The sequence below is a fragment of the Solanum verrucosum genome, unplaced genomic scaffold (assembly GCF_900185275.1).
Source record: "Solanum verrucosum unplaced genomic scaffold, falcon-dt-bn FXZP01000079.1, whole genome shotgun sequence".
Taxonomy (NCBI): domain Eukaryota; kingdom Viridiplantae; phylum Streptophyta; class Magnoliopsida; order Solanales; family Solanaceae; genus Solanum; species Solanum verrucosum.
In genome coordinates, this window is record NW_026020368.1 from 2,843,579 (window position 1) to 2,861,062 (window position 17,484).

The following is a 17,484-nucleotide window of genomic DNA, read 5'->3' on the forward strand; positions in this document are numbered from 1 at the left end:
AATTTTAGCTGATAATTTATGTTTCAATGATGCAACTTTTGCTAGTTATATCACAAGGCAGATTGTATAAGACCAATTCCAGGAGCTGTTGATGGCAACACTTTTTGAATCTTCATAGCTTGATTAATATGATAATAATAAGGTGAATTATCATATTTTCCTTTCCACCTGTTGATAAGTTGAGATGCAAAATATTTAAAGTTACTCAACATTGTTACTTAGGTATAGACGATTTTATACTTATAACATAAATATATAAAGAAGAAATCATATATGAAAAATTAAAAATTAATCCATCTGAACCTGTGCTCGTTGTTTTCTGAAATCTGAAGCTCCAAATGTTGTTCGAAATTTTTGAAAATCAAGTTGAGTTGCTCATCCTTCACCTCGTCTAGAGTTGTAGGCCACCACTGAATTTGGATCGAGAATTCAATATAATTCATATAACAAATTTTAACATTTGAGATTGAGACGTAATTGTTACTATCATACATATATATTAAAACTATGAAAGAGTACAAATTATTACACATGGAAAGAAAAGGATAATACCTTGGGAGAGTTATCCTTGCTAATGACAATAGCCCTTATGCCCTTTATAATTAACAAAAAAAAATAGAATCAGCTTTAACTCAAAAGTACCAAAGTGTTTTTCAAAGTTAACTATTTGCAATCAAAATTAAAATAATTTCTATATATTTGAAACTAAAGTTGAAGACCTGCGTACATACCTCATAAAAATCATTAGATATTGTTCTCCTTAATATGTTATTCGAGATTCTGAATTCTTTCTTCAAACACTTAGATAATGTTTGTTTCCTTCCTTCTCGAATCTACATAATAATTTTAAACATTAGTGTACAATTTAAATATTTTTTTTTGTCTTGACACTGTAATTTTAAAGTATAAAAATATGTAGTTATAGTACTAAAACATAAGTTATAGTCCACTACTGTTATAGTATTTAAACATAAAATATATATAGTCCATTACTTTAATGCGACAAAAATATTTTTGTGACATTATAAGTAAATTTCAACAATTATAAGTGAAATTAACTGTATAGTTCCACTTAGAAAACACATAATTATTGTATCTTCTGATATAGGGCGTGTAGAAATTACAGGATCTTAAATATAATTACCGATCTTAGTGTTATTTTTAATCCCGTTGGGGATAATTTCTTTAGGTGTTTAAGCACTGGTTGAATCAAACCATTTCCTGATTTATGTGCCTCAGCTTCCTGAAAATAATAATAATAATAAGTTATAATTTATGGTAATGCATGATGGTTGAATTAATTATGCTATTACACCACCAAAAAATAATTATTGATGATCTTACAAATGACATCAATATCTCCTCGACAGTATCCTTGGAAAAACATTCGTTGATTATGGACATCCTGCATTGCATCGAAGTAACGATAACATCGAAGAAAAGGCATAATACATAGATAGACACTTAAACTTAATCATAATTGACAAGTAAATAATACTTTAATTTTATGAATGTACATCTAGACACCTCAACTCATCCCCACTTGTTATGTTTTGTCTAGATGATTATTTTGTAAGTTGAAGTGTTCAACAGACACATGAGTAGAGATAAGTTGAGGTGTCTAGATGTACATCGTCAAAGTTGAAGTGTCTAAATTAAGATATCTATCTATATAAATTATAGACTACAAATTGCATTAATTATTTCAGACATAGAATATATATATTACTTATTCAAGATGCTATTTTCTTGTATCTCAAAATCTGTCGAGAATTCCATGATAACAGATTCAATGGCATTCTCATCACCACTGTTTAAGCTTAATAAACGCTTCTCTAGCTCAACCAATTTCTGTAAACAAAAAAAAAAGGTGAATATAATTTATTAGAATATATATATATATATATATATATATATATATATATATATATATATATATATATATATATATATATATATATATATATATATTTATGTTGCGTTAATATACGAGCTTGGATAGAAAATCATATTAGTATAGTTTGTCATTTATGAATATTACTTGTAAGTCAAAAGTTAAAAAAAAAAGTGTTAGAGTAGTAGTAACCTGAGAAGGGACAATATGTGTGGCAAGTCCTGCAGCAACAACCTCTTTACCCTTTAGCCTTGCTCCTGTTAATCCCAAGTATTCTCCTATATATACAAAACAACATTTATATGCGTTTAGTGTTTGACTGGACAAAAAATTTAAAAACAAAGAAAAAAAGTCTTAGTATGTCATGATATTTATATGTTTTGTATATATTATAAGAGAATGTCATTGATAAATTAAATAGTATGTTTTAAAGTTAAAGTGTTTAATTACCTAATCGATCAGGAAGTCGAGAAAGCATCTATGAGAAACCACAATCTGGATGGAACCCTAAAAGTGTTTCTGGAGTGGAAAATACCTACCAATATAATATTTTACAGAAAATTAAGTTAGATTCGAAAATCAAAATATTAATTAGAATTACACATATGTTGGAGATGTATATATATTATACTCAATGACAGAGTCATAAATTTCACAGAGGGTGGTAAAAAAAAGTGAAAATAAAATAAAAATTGTTGTTGGTGAGATTCAAACACGTGAGCACCCTAAGCACGGGCTCTTTCAAAGAGTCTAAAATTACTGGGCTACAACACCTTATTCTATCAAGGGTGTCCATAATATGTTATTTAATCACTTTGTATATCATTTTACTTATTATACATACGATATTATTTTTCGACAAAAAGTGTCTATTGGATACCCTGACTGTAGCATAGCTACGCCCCTAACTCACAGTTTTTTCAGTGACAACTGAAAATCTCATTGGAGTCATCAAAGATGCACCTCCGCCCATTGACATTCCATGAACAAGAGCAACCTACAGATCGGTCATCAATGATAAATTAAATAGAAAAATTTACTGTAATTTCCAAAGAATTGGGTGAATATAAAAAAATTGTTTAAATACCGCCACATAAAATAAAACGGATATTATTTTAAAGAATAGCATGAGAAAATAGAACGTACCAAAGGTTTCTTATATGTATGAATGTGGTAGCAAAGCCAATACATCCGATAAGTAGCTTCAAGGCACGAATCCCCTGAGAAATATATATAATTATTCAATATTTGTAATAATTCAATAGTCTTAAAAAATAATAACTAAATTAATAACTTCCTTGTTACGAATTATTTTCTCTGTCTTAATTTATGTAATATCGTTCAAATTTTGAGAGTCAAACAGTTCAATTTTGATAGTGAATTTAGACATATAATCTTTAAGTTTCGTTAAAAACTTTATAAAAAGTACTATAAGTCATAACAATTGATAATTTAAAATATTTTAAACATATATATGAAAAAGTTACTATCAAGAAATACGTACTTATTTGAACCTTGAAATTCAAAAAGGGTCTGCTTACTTGTTTTTCGACCATCATAGAACATTTTCAAGTCCCCGCCAGCAGAAAAAGCTCTTCCTGCTCCCTATTTAATTACATCACAAAAATTAACTCCATATCTTGATCAAATATGTATATATAATTATATATGTTGAGCTAGCATTTGCTTCATTATTAGTAATATACATACCTTGATGATGACAAGCTTTGTACTATCATCTTTCTCTAATTTCTCGAGCTTCTCTCCCAGCAATAATGCCTAAACAATTACGTATATAATATAAGATGAGATGCATGGCATGTTTGACGACCAAAGTCTGAATTTAAAGCATATGATGAGTTGGAGATTCTAATCTTGACAGGTTTTAATATATAATAATTTTTCACATAAAATGTTTTTGACCACAAGATTAAAGATCATTTTGATACATTTAAGATTTAAAAGTCTTTTTTTTTTTTTTAATATTTAAAATCCGTACCAAATCAAAAGTAGATAATCGTAATACTAAGTCAGTCTTTCTTTCATTCTTAAACTGTATATGATTAGTCAGGTGAAAGGAAGGCAATAATATAACATATATACCACTTTGCCTGAAATGACATTTAACTGATTTGGCCGATTAATCGTAATCACTCCGACACGACCAATTTCTTCAGCAATAACAACATCCTGCAGATTAATAATATATTAAATTTGCAGAAAGTACTTTAAGAGTTCCTAAATATGATTAATAATACAACAAGTGAAAGAATAATTGAAATTAATTCTTAATTTCTTATTGAAACATTAGATAATTACCTCTCTATCGGGCTTTACTATTTCTTGAGCCATCCGTGCAAAAATTAGATAAACACTTGCGTACGTACGTTCTCGCAATTTAATTTTGCCAACGAAATCCAAAACTATATGATATATATTCTTGCAAAAATATTTTTTTAAATAAAAAATGATAGAAATTACGACACGAAAAGGATTCTGAAATTGACACAAGATATATGAAACTAAGTGGGCAAAAGACACATAATATATAGTTGAAAATAACAATGAGGATCTCCATTATCAACGTCTATTTTTTTTTTTTTAATCACGTGTTAGTACAAAGTAATAGCGTGGAAGTTAACGCACTTTGTGACAGCCTGACAAATAGGTTCATGGGAGATATCTAAGTGAATCTTCCCAAATATTTCATTCTCATTTTTTTTAATTAACTTGCTTAAAAAAATATGGATGGTAGACAAAAGCAAACAAAGTTATGATAGATTACTTGTCATTGTATTACTTCTTTATTACTCCCCCCGTCCCATTTTATGTGGCACTTTTCGGATTTCTAGATTCAAACAAGTCTATCTTTGACCGTAAATTTTTCATAGATCTTTTAAACATTTTGAATTATCAATTATTGTGAATTATAATACTTTTTACGTAGTTTACAAATATATAAATTTCATTTCAAAAAAATTGAAGATTCCATGCGCAAATTTCCGGTCAAACTTAAATTTTTTGACTCTCGAAAAATGAAAAGTGCCACATAAATTGGGACAGAGGGAGTAGTAATTATTTGGTTTGTTGTATTAAAAATAATAGGGAAAAAGGATGAATTTACCCCCGAACTTTGATAAATGGTACGTCTATGCCCTCCGTTATACTTTGGGTCAATCTCAGCCCCTGCCGTCCAATTATCGGTACACACATGCCCCTCTCACTAACGGCCCTCTCATCCTATACACGTGTTTTAATCATAATCAACTACCTGTTTGATCATTATTCTTAACCCATAAACTAACAACCCGCCCCATAAACCCATACCCACCCGATTCCCTCTAAAATATTCAATTAAAATACCCAAATCTTCCGATCATCTCCTCCGCCGCCACCGGCGATAAAAACGAAAAATTCTGCTAATCCTTCTCGAAGTAGTAATGTGAGTACAACTGATGTGGATTTTTCTGATGAACAGAAGTTGGATACAGAGGTGATTTCAGGGGTAAATTCTGTTGAGCCGCGGATGGATCAGGAATATAAGGCGATCACTCCTATCAATATTGTTGAACCAGTGTTGCAAATTCAAGAGTCTTCATCAGATGAAGAGAAGATCAATGCTCTATTTGAAAATCCAGCGATGGAAGTTGATGATGTTGAGGTGCAAATTCAAGAAGCTGCTGGTGAAGGAAATGGTGTTTTGGAATTTGAGAACACAATACCAGAAAATAATCTGCCTAAGGAACCAGTACACCTGCAGCAAGGTTTTATTGTTGATGTTAATGAGGACTGTAATGCATATTCGGAACTTCAAGCCAATAATACAAACTGTGTTGGACTTCTAACTGGTTGTGGGGACTCTGCAATCAGGAACAATTGGGAGCTAAATACTTTTTCTCCGATTCAAGAACATATGATTCCTGACTTTGCGAATGTCAAGTCAAATATAACTATGCCTGAAATATATGGTACTTTGGCTGAATATATGGATGCCGATGTATTGATGAATCTGGACAATAAGCTGATCAATGCTTTTGATTTTTCTAAATGAATAATTCAATCAAATTGATAGGAGGACATAAAGCTAGTCATCGGAAACTCGTCGCCGGTGGCGGCGGAGGAGATGATCGGAAGATTTGGGTCTTTTAATTGAATATTTTAGAGGGAATCGGGTGGGTATGGGTTTATGGGGCGGGTTGTTAGTTTATGGGTTAAGAATAATGATCAAACGGGTAGTTGATTAGGATTAAAACACGTGTATATGATGAGAGGGCCGTTAGTGAGAGGGGCATGTGTGTACCGATAATTGGACGGCAGGGGCTGAGATGGACCCAAAGTATAACGGAGGGCATAGACGTACCATTTATCAAAGTTCGGGGGTAAATTCGTCCTTTTTCCCAAAATAATATACATTGAAGAAGTTACGTTTGTCTATAAAAATATCTTTCACCTATTTAATGGAAAAAAGGTTTAAAGAACCTCAAGGGTGTTTTTGTCATTTTCATTATTTTATGTCGAGATGACTAATTTAGGTACTATTATTTCATTCTTTGACAAGAATAATTTATTTCGATACTAATTATTAATTATGATATAATATAACTTATCTTAGGATTAGTAATCAAACAAAAATAAGACAATTTCGAGGATTATTTATGCTTATCCAGCATATCAAATGAACCTTAATATCATATACTTCTATAAAGATTTTACTAGTTATATACCTTGTTTGAATCGTTATTACTTATTGTATTGTTACTATACATATAATATTTGTTTTAGTTATTATTAAAAATATTATTTATATTATATTATTAAATTCATCCTTACATAACAATGAAAAATAACATTTTATGTTTGGTATTATCATGTTTTCACCTAATTTCAGAATTTCATTTAGTCTTTACTTTTCCATACATACAAGTCACAACACTCCCAATAACTTTACAATTTTTTTAGCTGATTTTATAACTTCATGAGTTACAATCAACATATCTTCGTGGAATGCACGAATGTAAGGCAGCTGTGGAGGGAACTGGGAGCAATTTACACCATTATCCAGTTCACAAATAACAAAGGTTCTGATTGGCTAACACTATTAAAAAACCTCAACATTAACATAAAAGTCATACAACGTAACCTGGAAGGAAGTTTTCCTCTTTTATATATGGAACATATGGCTAACCACAAACTCAAACTATCATAATAATGAGACAAAAAATATTTCATCAGAGAAGGCATTGTATCATGTTGTTGAATACTTTGCTCTTACAAACAATACACACACGGAAGAAAAAAATATTATCAACTACCTTAAATGCATAGCACCCAGCCAGGGCTACAAGCTCAATAGCGATGGATCGTCCATGGGCAGCACAAGACAAGGAGGAACAGGTGGAGTTATCAGAAATAGCAAGGGCAACTGGATTGTGGGATACATGGGAAACCTGTATATGGCAAATAACATGAAAGCCGAATTGATAGCTCTCTTGCAGGGAATTCGAATAGCACTAGAAAGAGGATTAGTACCATTGGAAGTTAACGTCGATTGCAAGGAAATTATAACCCTCATTCAAGGGGAACACCCCACTTACGAAAATATTCTTACTGATTGCAGGGATCTACTTCAAATTCTGGGGAACCCCCCAATACACCACGACTTTAGAGAAACAAACTAAGTGGCAGACGCTCTAGCAAAGGAAGACGCTAAAATGGATCATATCAACTCTTTTTTGTGCATGGAAGTTCCTCCGGTGTTTGTATCCAAGAAACTAGAAGCAGATAAAGAAGGAACTCCATTTGTTAGACTATCTAAGAAATCTTTTGCAAGTAACTCATGTAATAGTACTAGTAATAGTGGTACTAGTAATAGTATGCCCCTTCCCCAGAACACCAATAGTAGGTGTCCTGTTTTGCCACTTGCTGGTAACAATGTAATAATGCATATTACGTAATCTATAAATATTACTCTGTTTTGAACCAAAAAAAAATAAAATTGCTTGTATTTTTATTTATCGTCATTTGGTGACTGCCTTGCAGAATTATAAAAATGGCGTTGATATTGACAAAACATGGGAAAGGATTTTCTCCTTTTTATTTTTATTTAACTTTTTAATAATATTGCATGAGTAGGGCATGTGTATTTTTATTTTATATATATATAAATAAATATCAGAGACTAGATCGTTTTCTTTAGTGCTTCTATAAAGATTTATTTGTATATTAATTTATTCTTATATTAATATTTTAAGATCTAAGATAAATTATTTCTAATTGTAAAAGCCTGGATCATTGTGTTAATAATTCTTCTAGATTTTTTCAATTTGTTTCGATATTGTATATGTTTCTTCTTCTTTTTTGTTTCCTTCATAAAAATAAAAATGGATTTAATTCTCGTGTTCTTTTGTGAAGTTGTAAACAACGAAACTCGAAAATTCAAAAATTCTACAATTTTTGTTTATATTTACTTTTTAAAATAATTTTAAAATATTAATTAAAATATAAATAAAATTCAAAGAACTGTTGACTATTGAAGATCCTAAAGTACTATCTCAAATCATTTCAATTAAGGTGTATATAACACTCAATGGCCAACGGTCTGTTGCTGATTTTAAATCAAAAGAGTAACAAGACTTCGGTCTTTTAAGTCTTAGATATTGCAACGGACGTTCTTGGTTGAATGTACCATCAGTCTTAAGACTTGATAGTACAGTCATAGCCCAAATATGAATGGGATGCATAAGTCTTTGTTTTATATAATTACATATAGCAAAGATCATCCGCTTCCCACCACCTTCAATGGCCTGAGCCAATCTACCAGTCAATATATATTGGGTTTAATATTATTTAGTATAAGGAATTATTTTTTTATAAACAATACATAAAAAAATAACCTTAATTTTTATAAGGGAAAGTTACTTACCACTCACGACTAACATTAACCATTAATTACATGAGTTGACTTAGAGTTTGTATAATTAGCCACGTTTGTATAATTCGCCACATGTATTCACAACTAACAATTTTTCGTTTGATTTCTATTTGTATATGATGGTTTGTATTTGTATATGACGATGATTTCCATTGGTTTTTCAGTTTTGTCATCATATACATTCAATCTTTTTGTGTATAACTTTTTAAAGGTTGTATAAACATGTAGTTTTCGAATTTTGTATAATATAATTTATATAATGTAATTTGTATACTTGTTTAAAGTTCATATGTTTTGTTTGTATCAATTAGTTATTTCGAATTTTATCATATTTGTATAAATCCAGACTTTATATTACTCAATTATACAAAAACACGCGAATTATACAAACGTACCTGCGAATTATACAAACGAGATGTGAATTATATAAATTATTGCCCTCTCTCGCTAGCCTCTCTCCTCCCTCTCCCAATCTCGCTCGCCTCTCTCATCCCTCCCCCAATCTCGCTCGTCAGAATATACAAATACATATGTATAATATACAATTATCTAACCGATATACATATACAATTCACCTCTCTCCCACTCTCTGCCCTCTCTCACTCGCCTCTCTCCTCCCTCTCCCAATCTCGCTTGCCTCTCTCCTCCCTCTCCCAATCTCTCTCACCACTCTCCTCCCTATAACACGTAGCTATGAATCATAATTAGCAAACTGTAGCTATGAAAAATTAGGCTATTTTAAGTGGCTATATGCGAAAGTTACTCATTTTATATTATTTATATACTTGGCCTACATTCACTATACTATTGAAATTTGAAAAGTACTCATTATGAACAAAATAATAATGGAGGAAATTCTTTCCTAGAAAAAGATGTATGCAGCCATCTATGCACTGGTCGAAGTGGAGATAAATGGATCAGTTAAAATAATAAAACGTGTTCATTAGTTGGATTAACTTGAAGATACACATTATAAGAAATTTTAAAAACAGACGATGAAATAATAATGATAATGATGTGGGAATATATCTTATTAATCTTGAGCAGTGTTTTAAAAGATCAGGGGTGTGAAGCGAGATATTTTATGCAGTATGGGGTGAGACGTAAGTCTGAGACATGGAACATAAGTCTGAGACATGGAGCGTAAGTCTTATGGATCTAGCTATGAGGATAGTCTTATGAGTCATGTATATTCAATTTTATAATTTTATTACTAAGAAAAATAAGCAAAAGTAAAACTTTCAATTATTTTACATACAAATTTTAATAAATAACCTATAATATATAGAAAACACTATTATGATTTTTATTTTGAGAAAGGTGTAACATCCCGGAACTTGGAAAGGAAAAATTTGCAGAAAAATGTTGTTGAGTTCTGGTTCTACGGGAAATACCTACGGACTGTAGAAGTATCTACAGGCAATAGGAAGTGTCCGTAGGATTGGTTTGGACTTGATCAGATTCTGAGGTGAAAGATTGGGGTCTACGGACTGGTCCACGACCGTAGAATGGTCTTATGGAAAAGGGTAAGGATTTCTGAGTTCTAGTAACTGTTCTACGCATTGACAGGACGGACCGTAGGGTGAATGACAGGCCATAAATGAGTCTCGTAGAAATGATCCAGACTTAATTAGAGCTCGAGTTGATTTCTACGGGAGGGTTCTAGTGACCGTAGAAGTTTCTACGGGTAATAGGTAGTGACCGTAGGAATTGTTCAAATTTTAAGGCCCCAGTAAGTGGTTCATCGGCTGACCAGTACGGGCCGAAGAAATTCCTACGAACCTTAGGTTGGAATTGTAGACCACTTCAGTTGTTTTAATGAAAGATACTTTGGACTTTTTCCATCCCTTCTAAGACTAACCCCGACCTTTTACGCCTAGTTAAGGATTTATTCAGTGTTAAAACCCTTTTTATGTTCATGAACACTTAAAAGAATTAGAGCAAGGTTCCAGGAGGAGAAAGAGCTAGAATTTTTTAGTATTCTTCAAGTTTTTGTCGATTTCGCCAAGAACTATGTTCTTCCAGGTATATGTAAGGCTAACATTGTGTTGGACTATTTCGTCCACATGACCTACATATGTCTAAATTCAATAAAAGAGTAGTCTAGGGTTTTGTCCTTAATTTCGAGTATTCTTGAGATAAGTAGTATTGTTGAATTCCAAATTTCTATTCCTAATTGTTGAGTTGTTGTATATCATGTATTGAGATTGTTGAATTGATTGTTCATGTCTATTTTCCAGTATGAACCTTATTATTGAGTTATTTATTGATAAATCCTTTTAACCAATCATTGTCTTAAATTGATTTCTGAGAAAAATGAAGAAGAGCTTTGAGTAGAGTCTGAAGAGATGTTTTGAGAGAGAGTATAAGGGAACTAAGTATTTCCCAAAGATATTATTTTTAAAGTGAGAAAAGAGAAACTTTGATTTCTAAATGAGTTTATGAGTTCAAAGATATTCCAGAGCATTGCCTTTTTTAAGAGGATCTTTTGAGTAATTACCTCAAATTGAGAAAGAGAATGTTTTTAAACATTGAATATGAGTATATAATTATTGGGAATAGTATTGAGCACCGATATGGGGATGAGTTCAAACAACTCAAAATCCTCATAAATCATGTTTGCCAACATGGGTAAAATATCATACTTTTTAGATGAATCCTTATTGTTTAGTGGATCCACTTAGTTGAGAGGTTCTATATCGTGGTACGGTATAGGACAGTTCTAGCAGCGTAGGCGAGACGTTGTATCATCACGTAGCTCATCTTAAATATAGTTAATGTGTATTTTTACTATATCACTTATTACCTTGAGTTCAGAGTTGAGTAAGTATTTTGTAAAGTTAAATGATTTCATTCTTTTATTCTTTACATTCAGTTGAGTATTGTTTTATCAGTTGCAATCCCTTTTATTTCAGTTATTTCGCTTCGGCTATATTACATACTCATACATTCAATGTACTGATGTCATTCGACTTGCATTTTTTTATTATGCAAATACATGTGTTCATGATCATCAACAGATATTTCGTTGAGATCACTTCACACTTCCCCTTTGAGAGTTTTGGTGAGTCCTCCTTGCATTTCAGAGGGACACATTTTTCATTTCAGTATTTACTATGGGGCATCGAGGGTCTTTTCCCGACGTCCATGTTGACCTTAGATGCTTCGTAGATAACTAGAGTGGAGTTATTTTCAGAATTTCTCTCATTAAAGTGTTTTGCGAATATTATACTTTGCTTAGATGAGTATTTGAGACAGTTAAGTTATATGTTTCTCTCTAAAGCTTTTAATTTGCTTGAGTCAAATCTTCTGCTAAGTAATCAGCCAAATCGAGGGGTCGCTATTGGGAGCCATAAATGGTTCTCGAGTGCCGATCACGTCCAGAGTATAGGCTCGGGGCGTGACAAAAGGTATTAAAACTAGTAATGAAGAAAAAAAGTTGTACAATTACTATTTGAGAAATATCATGACACCAATAATAAAAAAAATATGATTTAAAGTAAAAAAGGTTAAAAAAATAAAACAAACAAAAAAACGTCCAAGGGGTACGTTTTTACGCCTAGGGTTTACATTTTTATGCATAGAGCTTATGCCCTATGGATCTATGTCTTCAATTTGAGCCCCATAGCATTTTTGATACGCTCGTCTGGGACTCGCCAAAAAAACGTTTTTGAAATGTCACGACCCAAGCCTAGGGCCTAGACGTGACCGGCGAATGGGGAACCCGAAGGAACCCCAAACAAGCCTCATAGCGTATCTTACACATCATTGGTCGCGGAAGCAATTAAAATGACCATAAGCGATAAGCATAATCAAGGGGGAAATCGGGACTAAGGGAGCAAGAAAAAAAAAGAAATGGTACATAAATACCATAGATGAGTCAAGCTCAAGCATAATACACAACTTGTCCAACACCATCTCTAAACATGAGTACTTAGCGGGGGCCAAGACAAACTACCGGGCTCACCCTCATAGTCAAAACATAACTAAAAAGAAAAGTCTTATACATAGCAAAAGATCATGAGCAACGTCCCCGGAATGGAGGACTCACCAATAACCTTGATAGGAAATCGTATTAGCCACGCGGAGGAGGATGGTCAAGCGGTGCTCCGGTCCCTACATGGTGACATCATGTAGGCATAGAGTATGCGTTAGTACGTTTGAATGTACTAAGTATGTGGGATGCAATGCAATGCTACAATAGATGGACATCATAGGAAAAATGCATAATCGTACCCGATAGATAGCATATTAATGAGATGATATGTATAATGATGCTTATATAAAAATCATATTTAGTAGGACATAATATATGTGTAGTGAGTGACCATCAATATAGTATTTCCAAGGCCTACCACCCCCTTGGAGAGGCGAAAGAGGTACAAACCCCTCAATATGGTTATACGGGCCTACTACCCCCCGTACTAGGCAACCAAGGTACAAACCCCTTGATACGGTTATACGGGCCTACTACCCCCCGTACTAGGCAACCAAGGTACAAACCCCTCGATACGGTTATACGGGCCTACTACCCCCCGTACTAGGCAACCAAGGTACAAACCCCTCGATACAGTTATACGGGCCTACTACCCCCCCCGTACTAGGCAATCAAGGTACCAACCCCTTGATACGGTTACCCGGGCCTACAACCCCCCGAGCTAGGCTTGATCGACTCACACACTATATAGAGAAAATCATATACATGTATCCATTTCGTCATCATTTCAATACTTATATAATCATCCGACTCATAGGACGTACATTGGACCTTCCATTTCATAAGAATTCTATAAATGACATTTTATCAAACATATGGTGGGCTACTTGTTCATGTAAATAAAATCATGTGTTTCAAGAGTACTAAGTCCAACCAATTTCAAAATCCATATAAAACAGCCCCCCAACAACATACATATATATATACATATATAACAACCTTCATAATTTGATCATTGAGGCATGAAAACCATAAACATCATATAATCATTCCATTTCATGATAATATACAAAAATAGACCATAATAGGATGTGTAGTAATAATTCCATAATTCAAGAGTTCATAAATGATCATAAGGACCCATAAACTTGAAGTAAAATAGAGGATAAATGGTTGGACTTGTGGAAAGGAAGGTTTCCACAATCAACCCACATACCTCAACTTTGGAGAATTCTTGATGAAGATTGGAATGGAGAATTGCTTGAGATTGAATCTTGAATCCGGAATTAAAGCTTGGGATCCTTGAATTTGGTTGATGATCTTGGTGGAATTTTTGGAGAGGGTTTAGAGAGAGTTTTTGGATGTTTTGAAGTTAAATGACTAAGTATGGATATGTCCCCTTTTTATAAAAACGTCCCAACACTTAGAAAAAAAATTGAGGCGGGTGAACAGTGTTTTCGGCTACTGAAATTTGCATTTTCTGCCGGACAGGTTTTACGAAAATGGTCATAACTCCTTCATCCTAACTCGGAATGAGGTGAAACAAATTGCGTTGGAAAGCTAACTCACAGAGCTTTAATTTTGATAGTTTGAGCTCCTTCCAGTTCCTTGTGTGCTGAGAGATATGCCCCTTTAAAGTTGACCCTCAAAATCGCATTTTTTTGCGATTTTCGAATTTTGATACGGTTGTTCTAAAATTCGGGTTAGACTCATTTCCCACTCAATTTGACCCCCTGAATAAGAATATGAAGTCGAATTTCCGAAATCATGCACGGATTTTGAGATATATGGAAATTACAATTATAGGTGTTTCCGAAGCACATTTTCGAGCATTTTTGGGGTCGTTTCATGAAAACACCGATCATAAGATTTATAAGAAATTTTAGAAAAGAAGATGAAATAATTATGATAGTGATATTGCGATATATATACTATTAATCATGTATTTAGATATAGTATTTATTATAGAACAATTGTTTATTTAATTGTAATAAAAGATTTAATAGATCATATGTTCATATATGTATCTGTTTACTCATATAGTAGATGTTTGAGTGTATAGAGTTTTAGCTTATACATAGAGGATTAAATCAACGGTTCTTATAAGTATAATGTTTTTTGTTTACAATCTAAGATGAAAATTGGACAAATATCGGCATGATTGAAACATAAGATTATATATAATTTATCTTAATTGTGGAGACAATGTTGTTCCAACTTCTTGAACTAGTGCATTTTGTATGTATTGAACGAGACCGAGTAGAGATAGATGTTTTAGACTGATTGGTAAAAACATAATTTCTAAACTATCAAATGTACTTATATTCTCAATCTTAATATAACTATTATGAGTTGTATACGTTAATTATCGTTTTGATTCATTAAAATGTGAGATTCGCAGATGAGTCAATATGTCTGGTAGATTGGATGATAATCGTATATATTGGTGAAATAACAAGTTAGCTGATTGGATCCATGTCTCGATATAGAGATTGATGATATGCCTTTTTGAGAAGCTTGTAAGTTTCCATTGTGTCGCACCTTGCAAGTAGATTTATGAATATGAAACATGAAATAAGTTGAGCAGTGCTCTAAAAGAAATTAATCATTGAATTAAATTCGTCAGTATTAATTTTTTTACTGATTAGTAACTGTAATATTAACATGAGGAATTACATAAGCGTTTAATAGGGAATTTCAACATATAAATAGAGGAGTGCAATTATAAATTTTCTACCGGAATGATTTACAATTTATTATGTAAGAATAATTCAAATTAATTTTTGAAATTATTTCCATAGTAGGAAGACTCAATAATTATTTTGTGGTCCTTACTGTATCCATATTTAATTAAAACTCAGAATCCTATATCTTAAGTAAAAAGGAGGAAAACAATGTGTCTTTTCTTATTCAAGAAATGAACGCGCGTTGGTTTTGATTCTCTCTTTTAGACTGGAAGAAATCTCTATAGTAGGGATTCTTCTAACTCAGAGAAGGAATAGGTTTTCTATATGATACTTACCCCCAAGTATTAAGAGAGTTCGGCTGTGAACTTGGAATTATCGTAGAAGACTGCAGTCTAACTTGTGGATTCGCTTGAAGGTGATGCTCACGCTTTAAGAGGTATTCATCGAATTGAATTTTAGTAAGTTTATGTGTTCAAGCATGATCATATGTGTTCTAGCATAAACGTATGTGTTTTAAATTATTCATGTAAGCAACATGATTCTGTTATACTTCGTTGTACATATGTTTTCCAATAAGTGATACTCATAAAAGTGGTTGAGCTGATACAACCATGTATCCTATTAAAAAGGCTAGAGATCGATTCTCTTTGCCAACATCTTTTCAATAAAGTACACTTATCTCACTAAGTACAAATTATATATATTGTATGATTTACAAGCTATGACACAAAAACAGATTTATTACTAATATTTATTTGAAGAATAATAACTGAAAATTCCCTCAGTTCCCTCATTTGTGTTATCGCATTGTTACCTCATTTCTGAATTCCAATTATGTCCTTACTTTTCAATATCTACAACACTCCCAATATCTTTACAATTTTTTAGCTGATTTAAATCAACATGAGTTGCTTGTGTATATCTTGATTTATTATTCATTTTCATCAAATGTCATGGCGTGAAAAGAAAAAATAAATAAAGTGATTTAGTGTGACAGTCTAAGAGAAATATAAAAATGGCGTTGAAATTGCGAAAACATGGGAATGATCTTCTCTATTATTAGGGATAATTTCAGAGACCTCCCTCCAGGTTTAGCTCTACAACACTCACCTTCCATGTGGTTTACAATATTATGTCTACCTCCCTTATTTTCATTTTTTTGTAACCATTCTTTAAATCTATTTAAAATAAATATAAATTAATTTAGATTTGACATTTTTACCCTTCTATATATTAATTTCTTCATATTAATAAATATTATATAAAAAAAATAACTCATTTAACAAATACTTTAAAAAGTAAATAATCACAAATAAATTTTCTTAAGAATTAAAAGTCCTCTTCTCTTCAAACTTCCATTTGCAGGGAAGATGGCTGACTCTTGTGAAGAAGAATGGAGAAAAATTGAACAAGACTGATAAAGTGGAAGAAGAGAAGATGACTTTTAATTCTTAAGAAAATTTATTTTAAAAGTATTTGTCAAATGATCTATTTTTTTTATATAATATTTATTAATATGAAGAAATTAATAAATAGAAGGGTAAAATTGTTAAATCTAAATTAATTTGTATTTATTTTAAATAGATTTAAAGAATGGTTACAAGAAAATGAAAATAACGGAGGTAGACGTAATATTGTAAATCACAGGGAAGGTGAGTGCTATAGAGTGAAACCTGGAGGGAGGTCTTTGAAATTATCCCTAATTATTAATTACTTTTTAATAATAAATAGTACTGTAGTAGAAGTAGCTAAGCCACGTGTATAAATAAATATGAGAGGTTATGACATTTTCTTTGGTATTTTTATAAAGACTTATTATTTTTTTGTTAATTAATCTATTAATTTATTCTTAACTAAATAATATTTTTAAAATCTAAGATAAATTATTTTTAATCATAAAAGCATGGATCATTTTGTTAATAATTTTTCAAGATTTCTTTTATTTGTTTTGACATTGTATATGTTTCTTTTTTTTCCCCATAAAAATGGATTTAATTCTTATATTTTTACGTGAAGTTGAACAACGAAATCGATT

The 17,484-nt window shown here is 31.9% G+C and overlaps 1 pseudogene; it reads right to left on the reverse strand.

The window, feature by feature from the left end:
* Positions 1-19: 19 nt before the first annotated feature.
* On the reverse strand, positions 20-4,251 carry LOC125838263 (3-hydroxyisobutyryl-CoA hydrolase-like protein 5; annotated as a pseudogene).
* Between the last annotated feature and the right edge of the window lie 13,233 nt (positions 4,252-17,484).